General features: G+C 41.9%; 1 pseudogene; it reads left to right on the plus strand.

The window, feature by feature from the left end:
* Nucleotides 1-6,611: 6,611 nt before the first annotated feature.
* LOC123781203 (protein SPATA31F1 pseudogene) lies at nucleotides 6,612-10,924 on the plus strand (annotated as a pseudogene).
* Nucleotides 10,925-14,946: the final 4,022 nt, after the last annotated feature.

Here is a 14,946-nt window from a genome sequence, read left to right on the forward strand (position 1 = left end):
GAGGAAGAAGCAGGCTCACAGTGGAGGAGCCTGATGCAGGGCTCGATCCCATAACGCCGGGATCATGCCCTGAGCCGAAGGCAGACGCTTAACGACTGAGCCACCCAGGCGCCCCTCGTCCTTTCTCTTCTTAATGTGGTGTATCACGTTGATTGATTTGCAGATGTTGAACCACACTTGCAGCCCAGGAATAAATCCCACTTGGTTGTGGTGAATAATCCTTTTAGTGTACTGTTGGACCCTATTAGCTAGTATCTTGGTGAGAATTTTTGTATCCGTGTTCATCAGGGATATTGGTCTGTAATTCTCCTTTTTATGGAGTCTTTATCTGGTTTGGGGATCAAGGTAATACTGGCCTCATAGGATGAGTTTGGAAGTTTTCCTTCCATTTCTGTTTTTTGAAATAGTTTCAGATCTATTGATTTTTATATATTGATCTTCTATCTAGTAACCTTGCTAAGTTCTCTTATTTATTCTAATAGTTTTTATCTGAAGATTCTCTCAGATTTTCAACATATAAATCAAGTCATCTGTGAATTAGGGCTGCTTTATTTCCTCTCCAATCTGTATGACACTTCCTTCTTTTTCATGCCTTAGTACATTGGCTAGAACCGCCAGTATAAGATTGAATATAAAGAGTAATAGCAAGCATACCTCTCTCATTCCTTATCTCAGGAAAAAAGCTTTCAACATTTCCTTTTTAAATATAATGTTTGCTTATTCTTTATTCTTTATCAGATTTCTTCTATTCCTCATTTGAGAAAATTTTATCATTAATGGATGTTTACTTTTATAAACTTCTTTTTCTACATCTATCAATATGATCACTTAATTTTTCTTCCTGATTCTTTTAATATGAATTGCAGTGATTGCCTTTTCAGTCATAAACTTGCCTTGCACTCCCTAAATCCATTTCAGTCGTAGTGTGTTCTTGTTTTTATATATTTTTAGATTTGGTTGGGTAATATTTTGTTTAGGCTCATAAGATCTATGTTCATAAATTAGATTAGCTTGTAATTTTCCTTTCTCATTCTATCCTTATCAGGTTTTGATATTTTATGGCTGGAAGGTAAGCTAGAGGCACTGGTGATCCCAGATCATCTAGTTAAATCAGAGACTGAGAGGATTCAAAGTGAATTCCACCCCTGTAAGGGCTCGTCTCTACAATTCATACTTGCTGATATGGGTCCTCAATCAAAAATCTATGGTGTTCACCAGAGCCTCTCCACCTTATCAGGCCCTGACTCCAATTCTTGTTCCCTCTATCCTGTGAATTTGTGAAATTTTCTGCTCAGCTTTTCAGCCTCTTGGTTCTTGTCATTGACAATAGCCTTATGGGAAAGGACAGCACTAAATGTCACACTAATCTCTGAAAACTTCCCTTCTCACCTGAGTCTTGGACCCATAATCCTTCACTGTTTTGGTATTGCCTTCAAACTGATTTTTTTAAAGTTTTTTTTTTTAATTCTAGTTAGTTAACATACAGTGTTATATTAAGTTTCAGGTGTACAATATAGTGATTCAATACTTCCATACAAAACCTAGTGCTTGTCACAACATGAATTCCTTAATCCCCATAGCCTATTTAGCCCATCCTCCCACCCAACTCCCCTCTGGTAACCATCAGTTTGTTCTCTATAGTTAAGACTCTGTTTCTTGGTTTGCCTCTCTCTCTCTTTTTTCCCCCATGCTTGTTTTGTTTCTTAAATTCCACACGTGAATGAAATCATATGGTATTTGTCTTTCTCTGACTTCTTTCGCTTAGCATAATACTCTCTAAGCTCCAACCATGTCACTGAAAATGGCAAGTTTCATTATTTTTTATGGCTGAGTAATATGAATATCACATATTTTATATACATATATATATATGTATGTATATCTCACATCTTCTTTATCTGTTCATCAGTTGATGGACATTTGGGCTGTTTCCATAATTTGGCTATTGCAGACAATGCTGCTATAAACATTGGGGTGCATGTATCCCTTTGAATTAGTATTTTTGTATTCTTTGAGTAAATACTTAGTAGTGCAATTGCTGAAACATAGGATAATTCTATTTTTAACTTTTTGAGGACTCTCCATATTCTCCAGAGTGGCTGCTCCAGTTTGCGTTCCCACCAACAGTGCAAAAGGGATCCCCTTTCTCCACATCAACAGCCAACACTTGTTGTTTCTTGTGTTGTTGATTTTAGCCATCTGACAGGCGTGAGGTAAAATCTCATTGTAGTTTTGGTTTGTATTTCCCTGATGATGAACGATGTTGAGCATCTCTTCATCCAAATCAGATTGTTAAATAGACTGTATTTTTTAGAGCAGTTTGAGGTTCATAGCAAAATTGAGATTTTCCATATACCCCTCTCCGAACATATGCACAGCCTTCCCCATTATCAACGTCCTGCACCAGAGTGGTACATTTGTTACAATAGATTAACCTACATTGACACATCATTATCACCTAGAGGCTATAGTTTACCTTAATGTTCATCCTTGATGATGTACGTTCTGTGGGTTTGAACACATGTATAATGACATGTATCCACCATTATGCATCACGCAAGAATAGTTTCATTGCCCTAAAAATCCCCTGTGCTTCACTTATTCATCCATCCCTCCTCCCCAATCCCTGGCAACTACTGACCTTTTAACTGCCTCCACAGTTTTGCCTTTTCCAGAATGTTATATAGATGGAATCATATGGTATGTAGCATTTTCAGTATGACTTCTTTCACTTAGTAATAAGTATTTACGTTTCCCCCATGTCTATTTGTGGCTTGATAGCTCATTTGTTCTTAGTGTTGAATAATAATATTCCATTGTCTGAATGTACCAGTTTATTTTGCATTCCCTATTGAAGGACATCTGGGTTACTTCCAAATTTTGGCATTATGAATGAAGCTGCTATACACATCTGTGTGAAGGTTTTTGTGTGGGCATAAGTTTTCAACTCCTCTGAATAAATACCAAGGAGGATGATTGCTGGATTATACAATAAGAGTATGTTTTGCTTTGTAAGAAACCACCAAACTGACTTCCAAAGTGGCTGTACCATTTTGCATTCCTATCAGCAGTGTCTGAAAGTTCCTGTTGCTACTCATCCTCATCAGCATTTAATGTTGTCAGGGTTCTGGATTTTGGCCATTCTAACAGATGTGTAGTGGTATCTCACTGCTTTAATTTGCATTTCCCTGATAACATATGATGTGGAGCATCTTTTCATGTGCTTATTTGCCATCCGTATATCTTCTCTGGTGAGGTGTCTGTTAAGGTCTTTTGCCCATTTTTTAATGGGGTTGTTTATGTTTTTTGCTGAGTGTTTGTTTGTTTTTGCATATATTGGATAACATCCCTTTATCAGATGTGTCTTTTGCAAATATTTTCTCCCAGTCTTTGCCTTCAAGGATCATGGCTCAAACAAAATTTTTAAAGATTTTTCAGTCTTTTCTAGTCATTCTTAGCAGAAGGGATGATCTGAATAAACAACCTATCATTGAATTGGCAGCTCCCTAGTTGTTTACTTTGACATGCTTTTTGAAACTATAGAAGTAAAGTGGCATATTCAGAAAATGGAAAAAATATACTTAACAACTTTACCTCCCTAACAATCACTGCCAATAGTCTAGGCTATTTCTTTCTCGTCTTTTTTCTTATGGGTACATTTTTACACAGCTGTATTTGTGATGCTCAAATAATTACACATGCTTGTTTTTTCACCTAACCTTATCCCATCAGTGTTCTACCTAGCTACTTCTTATTGTAAATATCATTTTCCCAAAAGATATTAAATACCATTTTTTCATTCTCTCAAGAGAAGACCTATAGCTCTTTCTTACACCCCAGTGAACCAGCTAGCCTATGCAAAAGAAACTAATGGTGGATGGAGAACAGAGCAGCCCACTCTGGTCATCCCCTTGGTCATGGCTCACCAAGTTTGGCCAGTGTAGCTTTTGAGCCAAAAAGCCAGGTATAGGGGAGCAAGAATAGGAGGTCTGATCAGAACTAGTATTACCTTAGCTATGAGACCTAATTTTCAGCCTATTTCAGCTTCTTCCTCCCCTCTCCTCTGCTATGAATCATGGAAATTAGTCTGTCAATTGTCAGCTCTTTGCTCTAATTCCTCCTCTGCTTCAGTGTGCTCAGTACATTCACCCTACTCTTTTAGCATCCATCCCAGCTATAGTACCAGCTTCTGCCCAAGCCTGTTGGTGAGGAGATGGCCTTGTCTCCTCTGCGCCTGTGCTAAAGTATTCCTGTCAAGTTGTACCTAAGCCATGTCTTCTTGTTCAACACCTGGCTGGCTGGTAGAGCAGGTGATTAATGAGTATGCTATGGGCCTGGAAAGAGAGAGAAAGAGAGAGAGAGAAGAAAGAAAGAAAGAAAGAAAGAAAGAAAGAAAGAAAGAAAGAAAGAAAGAAAGAAAGAAAGAAAGAAAGAAAGAAAGGAAGGAGGGAGGGAGGGAGGGAGGGAGGGAGGGAGGGAGGGAAGAAAGAAAGAAAGAAAGAAAGAAAGAAAGAAAGAAAGAAAGAAAGAAAGAAAGAAAAGAAAAGAAAAGAAAAGAAAAGAAAAGAAAAGAAAAGAAAAGAAAAGAAATGAAACAAACCCACTTTGACATTTGATACCCCCTCTTCCATTTACTAGGAAAGTTCCTGTGCCAAAGATTATCTGATTTTGGCAGGACATGTTGTTTAGAGAAGTGGCTCTCAACCTTTTTTTCTGCCCTAATACATTTGACAAATGATATTCAAATGCTCAGTATACTTCAGCACACAATTTCTAGCATACATGCTCTAACTTTACCTCTTTCTCTCTCACACAGCCAAGAACATCAGAAGGGAAGTGATTAAAAGTGGCATATTGTAGAGATAAACTTAAATCATCTTTATTTTTCATTGGACAAAACATTCACAGATTTTGGCATGATATTATTTGGTGAAAAATCACCAAGGTTGAAAAACACTGCTTTGGAGGAAAGTAGTTATTCTTCTCATCAGAAAATAACTACTGAGAACCTTGTGATGCACAACACAGATCCGTGTTGCAACCAAATATGTGGTTGGTCCTAAGCAAGCTAATTTTGTTATACCTTTTACCGTGAACATAAACTTACAGTTCCATGATTAAGCATTATACCTTTCTTACTCTAATAAACAGGTGGTTTATTGGTTCTTCAAAATCCCAAGCCTATTTATTCTCCAATGAAGTCACTGATATAATCCCCAGAATAAGGTTTCTGACTGTACTTTTGCTCCCCCCCGACGGCCCCAAGGCCCATTCTCGTCTCCAGACCCTAATCTTGGGTACTTTTGTCAGCTTAGAATTAAGGTTGTTTGGGAGAAATAGGGAGAGTAAGGAGCGGACCAGATACCTTCTGAGGGAGAAGAGGCAACTGTTTATTAGGCACCTCTACTGGATCCATACAGTAATGCAAATTCTTTGCCCAAACTTAAGAGGAGCTGTAAATATAAAAAAGATACTCCTAAGATACTTGAGGGATATTCCCTGACATGAGAATGCTGGCTAATGTCATGGGTCCTTCCCAAATCCCAGGTAGTTAAATCAATTTGTGGCCCACATATTTCCAAGGGATAGATGCAGATGAATAGAAATAGATAAACAAACTTTACATCAAAAACTAGGGATGTACTGTATGGTGACTAACATAATATAATAAACAAAATTATTATTTTTAAAAAATGGATAAACAGCCTAAAAATCTTTCTGCAGTTATCTGGAGAGTTAAGAGCAAGAAGCCAATGTCAACTTTAGGGTTTAGTATGGTTGTAAATAATCCTTCCAAATGGACACTCTAGAAGGGTTTTACCACTTTTGTGTTCAAAATTCATTTTTTTCCATTCTGTATTAAATTGTGTCCCTTTTTCAGTATAAAAACTAGTGCTAACCTAAAGGTGCTTTACAGAGTTTACTACTTGGTAGTAATGTAATGCCATATGTCAGATAGGATTAAAATATTTATAAAGGATTTATAATTTTTGATAAAGGAAAAACTTTTATATAGCATTTGTACCTAGAGATATAAAATCTTTGAGGGTAAGGTGTATATACCTGCACAAGGGCTTACGGAAAATGTGCAATACAAATGAGAGAATATATTGTTACTGAAACTGTTTCTCACAGGTACCTTTTAACTATAGTGCTGTTGGAAGCCACATTTTTAGATAGTAAATATTTTAGACTAGCAGACATCTGTTACAACTACCCAACTCAGCCGTTGTACTGAGAAAGCAACCACAGACAATACATCAACAAATCGACGTGACTGTATTCCAATAAAACTTTATTTACAAAAATAGGCAACTTGATATCTGAATTGTACTACATTTTCATGAAGCAACCTTTACTATAAGGTAATTGTCACGTTAAAGTGTGACTTTTTAAATTGCAAGTGTTCAATGCAAATTTGTTTAAATAAGGCACATAATTTTTCACCTTACACACAAAAAAAGAGTAGATCTACCATATTCACTGATGTAGTTAGTGGTCATTTTACTCTGTGATGCTTGTGACAACCAGAAGTCACCTGAAGCACAGCTCTTTGTTGGGGGACCTGCAGCAATGTTCCTGATTTGCACAGAGGTGTCTACTATGTGGAAATGCTGAGAGTAAGGAGAGAGGTGCTCCAGGACTAGGCCAGGGGATAGTGTTCAAAGTCATTTGGTTCCCTCTCCCTACTATCCCACAGCCCACTCTCACTTCCAAGTCTGTTGTCCTGATCCTGGATTTGTGAAGCAGTTTTTTTTTGGGGGGGGGGGACTTTCATCTACTTATAGTCCAGGTGAGATCTTCTTCTCTATTCATGAAATTGAAAGCTTGTTAATATTCCCTTCAGTCCAGATACATTTGCACTATATCTTGCTGAAACTTCACAAAATATAAATGGCCTTCCAGTACTGGTATAGATTTTTTTTTAATTTACTATATTTCCTTGGACAATTCAATAGTGATTTTGGAGAGAAAATAATTAAATGGAAAAGGAAATATAGTTAAATGACTTCAATGTTTATTGGCAGTTCTTTTATACCGTGACTTCTCTTTGCTCAGTACTTTCAAGAGTTTTCTCAAGAAGAGAATACATGGATGCAACACAGTAAGTCCTGTGTATCTTGAGAGCACTTTCTGTTCCCTTTTCCCCCCCATTTAAAATTTTATCATGAAATATTTAAGCTATACTCTTGGTCTTAGCCCCAGTTCCCTAGAAAACAGAGCCCAGGAAAAGCTTAAGTACAAATTATTTATAGAGAGAATGAAGGAAAAGATAAGTAGGAAAAGATGGAAAGCAAATATAAGGTGGTACATTACAGAGCCAACCCAACTGTCACTTAGCCATGCAGGACAACTCTGGACAGGGAATACAGAAATAGTGTATCTTGTAACAACCTATTGGAGAATAGAGATTTCATCTGCCTGTCTGGTACCCAGCCTCCAAGATGGTCCTTAACAATTTCGTCATATATATATATATATATATATATATATATATATATATATATATATATAATTAATATAAATATATATTTGTGTGTTCCCCATACTTTTTTTACAAAAATGAGAGGATACCATACATACTTGTTTCACTTATATGCAAGAACATATACTAATCTCATCCTTTTTAATGGTTGTGTAGTATTCCATTGTGTGGTTAAATCATAATTTAATTAACCAGCGTCATGTTTGTTTCCACTCTTTCACTATCACAAATAATGATGCAGTGAACATCTTTACACATAAGTCTTTGTGAGTTTATCAGTTGGCTAAATTTATAGAAGAGAAAATGCTAGTCAAGGGCTATGTGCATTTTACATTTCCTATCCCTGTTGCACTCCAAAAGCTTGTTCCTTTTTATGTTCCAACCAGAAGTGTGTAATAAAGCCTTTTTCCCACATATTTCCTAACATATTTTATAATCAAACTTTTTTTTCAATCTGTGAAAGATTTTCTTCTAGAAAATCACCTCAAAACAAGGAAAATAGAATTGAAAACTGTATCTTAGGTGAAACTAGGAAATAGCTAACTATAACCCAGAACTACGGTACCTGAAAATGAAAGGTAGTTGGAAGAAATGTAAGTGCTCTGGCTCAGAAAATAGTCAAACCCAGGAGGTTCTAGGTTCCTTTCGGTTGACTGATGCCATCAAACATCCAACCACTATCCATTCATCTCCATCATCCTCAGATACTGATATTTTATCCTAGACGTATCAACTCAGGATCACAAGATGGCAGCTCTAGGTGTAAACATTACAGGGGCACCTGAGTTGCTCAACTGGTTAAGCATCTGCCTTCAGCTCAGGTCATGATACACAGGTCCTGGGATGGAGCCCCACGCTGGGCTCCCTGCTCCGTGGGAAGTCAGCTTCTCTCTCTCCCTCTGCCCCTCTCCACACCCCCAACCCCACTCATGTGTGCTCTAAATCCCTCTCCCTCCCTCTCTCTCTCCCTTTCTCTCTCAAATAAATAAAAATCATTAAAAAATAGATAGAAACATTACATCTGCACTTCTTACTGAAGGCAGGAAGCAAGGGGTCATGGGTTGGAGAGCTAGAAGCAAGTTCTCATATCCTGTCTCTTAAATCAGAATGCAAATTCTTCCCCACACCCAGCAAATTTCCTTATATATCTTATTAGTCAGAACTGGTCCATATGTCCATCTTTAGATACAAAGTAGTCTAGAAATTCCACCTCCAGCAGCAGTTGATTCACCATTGCTGGGGCCTGCCCCAAAAGATCCAGGAGTCCATCCAATTGCTCCTGTCCCCCCACTGATCAGTCGACTCTGTCCTGGAGCAGCACAGCCCTAGCCAACATGCATGCTCCCCAACCTACAGCCCTAGAGGCCACTGGGGCCGGTGACCCATCCCCACCCATCACAGACCCATGTCAGTCCCCATGCCACACTTGTTTGACCAGGTCAAGGCAATATTGCAGAGCCACATCAACTCCAAATGTGGGCAGATTCACCAGGGCAAGGTACCTGCTCGTGTATATAGCTCTTGGCAGTGCATAATCCCCGGGGGCCTGCAAGTGGCTCCCTTCACCTGCATCCCAGAAAGCAAGCCCCTGGAACTACAGGCAGCAACTGACCCTGCCCTACAACAGAAAGCTGTGCCCTGGATACCAACGGCCCTTGATCAACAGCAACAAGCCTCACCAGGTGCTGTCACTGAACACCCTAAGCTGCCCCAAGCCCTGTCCAAGGGAGCCATTGAGAAACTGGAGACAACTTTGTGGCACAAGTACCTGGCCTTCTTGTCAGGGCTGCCTGCTCTTTATTATGTGGCTCTCTCTAGGGCCATGGCACCAGCAGTCTCTACCCAAGCTGTAATCACAGGAATGGTGCCTGGACCTGGTGAATTCCCAACTGAACCTCTGACTCAGATGATCTCATCTGAAGAGCAGTGTCTGAGTCCTAGGCCATGCTTTCAAGATGCCAACGAGACTTGTGCAGACATTGCAGATGAGATCCAGGTTGAAGAGCAGGTGGAAGAAATGATCAAGATGGTGCCTCTAGAAAGCCAGGCAGAGGTCTCTGGGCCCTACACACCCAAGAAACCCATCTTAGCCAAACTAAATTTCCATCTAAGAAAGAAGATCCTAGAGATACAACTGGGAATTCCCATAAAGGCAAGGTTGTCCAGAGAACAAACTGTAGCAACCCCAGACAACACATCCACACAGGAGTCTCTGGGGAGTCTAAACAAACAAGGAAAAACATTGCTCCAGGATCTCCCCATCCCACCAGACACTCCTCGTGTCCCAGATCCAGAATGGCTCCACCTTAAAGAACAGCTGGCCCTTGAGTTAAAGGCAGTGCAACAGAACCAGAAGCAACCTAGTTCAAGAGCAGTACCTCATGGTTCTGCCCACTGGGCCTCTAAGATCTCACAACCCAGTGGGGACATGACAGAGGCCCAGGTGCTTTGTGTTCAGTTGGAGGCCAGGGTGAACAGCTCCAGCCTGGAGGAGCCCTGGAGCCCTGAGCCCCAAAGCCCTGGCCACAGCAAGGACTCAGCCCAAGTCCCCATGCCGGCAGAAAAGAGAGAGGACCCAGGGAAACCCAAAGTGGCAGGGGACCACGGAGAAGGGGATGCAGGGTTTGCACACTCCTCTACAAGAGACATAAGCCACCCTGATGAAGCCCAGAGGCCAAAAGGGATGCTTCTGAACAGGACACCCCACAGCCCCTGGCGACGGAGCCATAGCTTTCATCTTGATGCTCCCTGTGAACATGGTACCAGGCATCACCCTCCAATTAAGCTTCCAGAGCCACCTCCAGGAATCCCTGGGGTGAAGGTATCTGAGAAGAACGACCTGCACAGCAGTCAAACCAAGCTTAATGTCATCCTCAAACCAGCAAGGATTCCTAAGAATGCCCAGACTGTGGTGACCCAGGCACCACAGGGCCAGCTTTTACTGGGCCAACTCATTCAGGGTAAGCCTTTGCAGGGCCAAACTCTGAAAGGTCAGGTTTTGCAGGGACAGGTGATGTCCATACTCACAAGAGGCCCAGTCTTCCAGAATCAGGCTTGAGAAGTAAGATGAAATCCTTTCTGCACTGTTTTAACTCCAAGGCAAAAGGCAAAGTACATGAAGAATCCATGTTCTCTACAGCTGGGAAAGTGGCCAACACCAGAAAAGAAAATGTAGAAAAGGGCCTGGCTCCAGCCAAAAGTCCCATGGGGCGAACCGAGACAGATAGGACAAGAGGGGACTCCAAGGCCCAATCTTCTCCCACTGAGAAGCAGGTGGGCCTGGCCTTCTTGGATGGTCCCCATTCCCCAGACAGTAAGCTCTGGCACCGTTCCCACTCTCACCAACTCCATTCTGCCTCAGTCCTGGGCCACCCCCGCCACTGCCCTCGGCACTGTCCTAGAGTGGCTTGTGCCACCCAACCAGGGAACGTACCCTAGGTCTCACCACTCCCCTCAGAGGGAAATGTTGGTCTGCTCAAGAAGACCCAACACAATCAAAAGACTTTGTAGGCTCCCCCAACATCTGTGTCCCTTGAAGAGGACTGCTACTGTCATTTTCATTAACGTGCAGGTGGGGCAGAGTGTCACCCAAAATACACTCTTTGTCTCTAAGCAAAGTGCTGTCTGTCTCCTCCGTCTCTCCAGTGTGGTGTGTTAAGGAAGGCATGGGGGGAGGCTAAAATGTCCTTGCCGTCTAGAGAAGGAGCTTTAACCCACACTTAAGCTGGGTCAGCATTCCACACAACTCCTCCCAGCCCACCCTGGACTGTGGATAAAGGGGCTTGAGCAGAGAAGGAAGGTAAGGTAAATAAAGGTCCGGTTTGAATTCTATCGTGACTTCCCACTGGTGTCCTTAGGCCCAGAAGATCAATGTGGACATGAGGATAATAGTGATGAGAAGGAGTGGCCAGGAATCCCACAGGCAGAATTCACTGATGATTTCCATAAGGGCCCACAGTCTGCAGGGGAGGTTTTTAGAGGAGTGCCACAGCGCTCCAACCTTGAGGAGGTACTTTGTGTCCATCAAAAGCATGTAGCTAATATGACAGGATGTCAAAAGCAAATGATAGACTCTCCCCTCCTCTGCTCCCTGTTGGTTATTGGCAAGATCTTTCTGGAGAGCTCATCTGGGAAGCTGCTGTAACCCTCTTGCTTATATCCTGCCTCCGCTGCCTTCCAGCTGCATGGAATGAGTGAGTCTTGGAATGAAGATAACAGTAGACCATGAAGAGGGGCTTGTCCCCACTCCCAAGGGCAGGCAGAGAGAGAATCAGGGAGGGGGAGCGTGTAAATGGAGGTCTGAGTACTTGGGACAGAGGCTGACTGTTCCTGACCATGGCATGATAAGGGAGCAGAGCCTGGAGCCATGAAGCCAACCCAAAGTTCAAGTGCTTTTGGGGGAAGGAGGTGAATAAATCTGAGCTTCAATCTTCTTGCCAATTGTGTAATAAAGAGCAATGTGCTGAGCCTTGTTGTCCAAAGGTAATGCAAATTAATTCAAAATCAGAACACTCACCCTGTACCCTACCAAACTGTGACCCAATGTCTTGTACTGATGTAACTAGAAGTACATTGTTTGCTTAGCCCAAATATCAAGCTAGTCACTGAGTTCTAAGCTTGATATCTCTCAACTTTGCCCCTTTCCTCTATTTTTACTGCTTCTGTTTGTATTCCATTTGCATCCATTCTTGTCTGAATAGTTTAAATAATGGCTCATATCCCTGGGGCTTAGAATAGTGGCTGATCCACAGTAATACCTTAATAGTACTTGACAAAATTCTGAGCTGGGGAGCAGACAAATCACTACACTAGTATGATGAGTTCTATGGAATGGGGGATCCTATCACAGGAGGAAGAACTCAGCTAAGAGGACTCCAGTAAGAATCCAGTAAGATCACAGTAAGAATGACTTTGAGAAGTGTCATTCAACAATAAAAATATTTGAGTACTTACTATATGCAAGGTACTATAGCAAACACAACAATGAAGAAAACAGAGGACTTACACAACAGAGCTCGTGATCTCATGGGATAGAGTATCACATGCCAATATTGTCTAATCAAAATATATGCTTGGATGTCCAATATTCATCTCAAACTATAGAAAAGTGAGCAACTGATTCCCCACCCATCACCATCACCCAATCACACTTCTAGGACAGTATTTACCATATCACTTAATGGCAACTCCATCTTATCATTTTCTCAGGACAAAAATATTGGTGTCATCTTTGACCTTTTTTTTTCATAGTCTATATCCAATCCAGCAGCAAATCCTGCTGTCTCCGCCTATAAAATGAACTGAGAACATGACCACTTCTCACTGTCTGCTACTATGATTACTGCAGTAGCCTTATAACTTTAATTTCCCAGCTTCTTCCTGAGACCATATCTCAACAATCTGTTCTCAACACAGAAGCCTGATGGTCCCCAGGGAGGGTCCTGGCTAGCTGTGGATGATTCGATAGAAAGAGAAAGAGAGAGAGAGATAATAGAAGGTAGATGTAAAACCATGAGAATGGATAGGATCACCAAAGAAATGAGTGTAAATGAAGGAGAGATCTAAGGACTGAGCTCTGAGATACTCTAACAAATTAGGGGCTGGGGCAAATGCAGGAACAAATAAGTAGAGACTGCAAAGTAGTAGCTAGGGAGGTAGGAAGAAAAACAGAATATAATATACTGGAAGCCAAGAAAGAAGAGTATTGCAAGGAGAAAGTGAGCAACTGCATGAAAATTTGCCAATCAGCCAAGTAAGATGAGGACTCAGAGATGATTGTTAGGTTTAGCAACATAAAGATCATTCATGATTTGAGAAGAATAGACTCAAGTGAGTAAGGGAGATGACGGTGTGATTGGAGTGGATCCAAGAGAGAATGGAAGAGCAATTGGTGACAGCAAGTATAATCAACTGTTTCAAGGAATTCTGTTCTACAGACATGCAGAAAAATGAGGACATAGACTAGGGTTTTTAAAGGTGGGAGACATAGCATGTTGGACGTTGATAGAAAAGACCCAATGGAAAGGAATAAGTTGACAATGCAGGACAGCAAAGTAACAGAATAGGAGTGAGTCTCCAAAAAGAGGGGTTGGCCTTGACTAAGCACAGACACTGGTGGTAAGTAAAAAGAAGGTGACATTAATGAGGGAGGACTTTGTATATCAAGAGAAGAAAGGTTTTCCCACAAATAGAGTGGGGACAAAGATCTAGAAGGGAGAAAGAGGAGCTAGGAAAGGATCATAGCAAATAGGGGGGAAGGACAAAATGGAAAGCCAAAGCCAGAGGTGGAGCAGAATTCTAGAAATTACTGTGGTGAGTTATTTTTAGGACCTAAGAAATCAGTAGTAGCACGTGAGCCCAGGTGGTCAGAAAAAGTGGTTGAAGTTGGTGATCATATGTGTAAAACAGTTGCTCTTGGAACACAGTAGAAGAGATGGCAGAGAAAGCTCTAAATGCATGGAGCATAAGGAAGAGGAGGGGGCTTGAGACAAGAGAAATAGGGCAGCTGTGATGTCCTGGTGTCCACCCAGGGACTAGGGTAGTTTGGAAGTGGGAAGAGAGAACTGGAAGGCAAAAAGACAAAGAGGCTGCCCTGAATGGATGGAAAGAATCTCTGTTTTGAACACTCTGTATCTCTCAAAAGGTAGCATCTCTGCATTCCCACCTTCTGACCTACCTCACGGGAGCCAAGAGCTCAAGGAAGTGGAGGAAGTGCTGTAGTTTCCCTATAATGTGGGATGGGGGACTATGGGACACCCCTGCCTTACTAATACCTAAGGAAATCCAGGATGACTCAACATCCCATCAAACCAAGAGGTGGTGGCAGGACTCTCTTCCTCTGATAGAACCCAGTGTGTCCACTGCTAGCAGGATGCAGAAAAGCCAGGATGAGAAGAAGCATGAATGTGTTCCTCCTCTGAATGGTGACTCTGCCTAAAGGATGGGAGCTCAGCCCCTGTTGTGACCCTCAGGGTAAGGAGGCACAGGGCCCAGTCCTGCTGAACCAACACCCTCCAGGTGTTTTCCTAAAGCATCCCCAGAGATCATGGGAGGTCTTGTGACAGGCACATCCTCCCTGCCTGGGGGGAGTTGGGCAGACAGCCACAGAGCAAGGAGATAAAAGAGGGAGGCACCATGAAGGGAATGACCCAGAAAGGTCACAGCAGCATCATGTGGGAAGCCAAGGTTAATGTGCACACATCCTGACTTAGGTGGAACAGGTCCTTCCCATGGTCCCCACAGGCTCCTACCTGTCCCAGAGCAGTGTGAGTTCATAGTGCTGGCTAAAGTCCTACAACAGAGGGTTGAGGGCATAAAGATGAGCCGGAACAAACGCCTTCAGGATTCTCAGTTTTCAGCAAAGTCAAGAGCTGAGAGAAGACAGGCTCAGAGCCTGTGACTCGTGTTCTTGAGGGATGAAGCCTTGTTCATCCCATCCCATAACCCTAGCACAACCCCCA

The sequence above is a fragment of the Ursus americanus genome, chromosome 18, assembly GCF_024610735.1.
Source record: "Ursus americanus isolate L20-20 chromosome 18, mUrsAme1.1.p, whole genome shotgun sequence".
NCBI lineage: Eukaryota > Metazoa > Chordata > Mammalia > Carnivora > Ursidae > Ursus > Ursus americanus.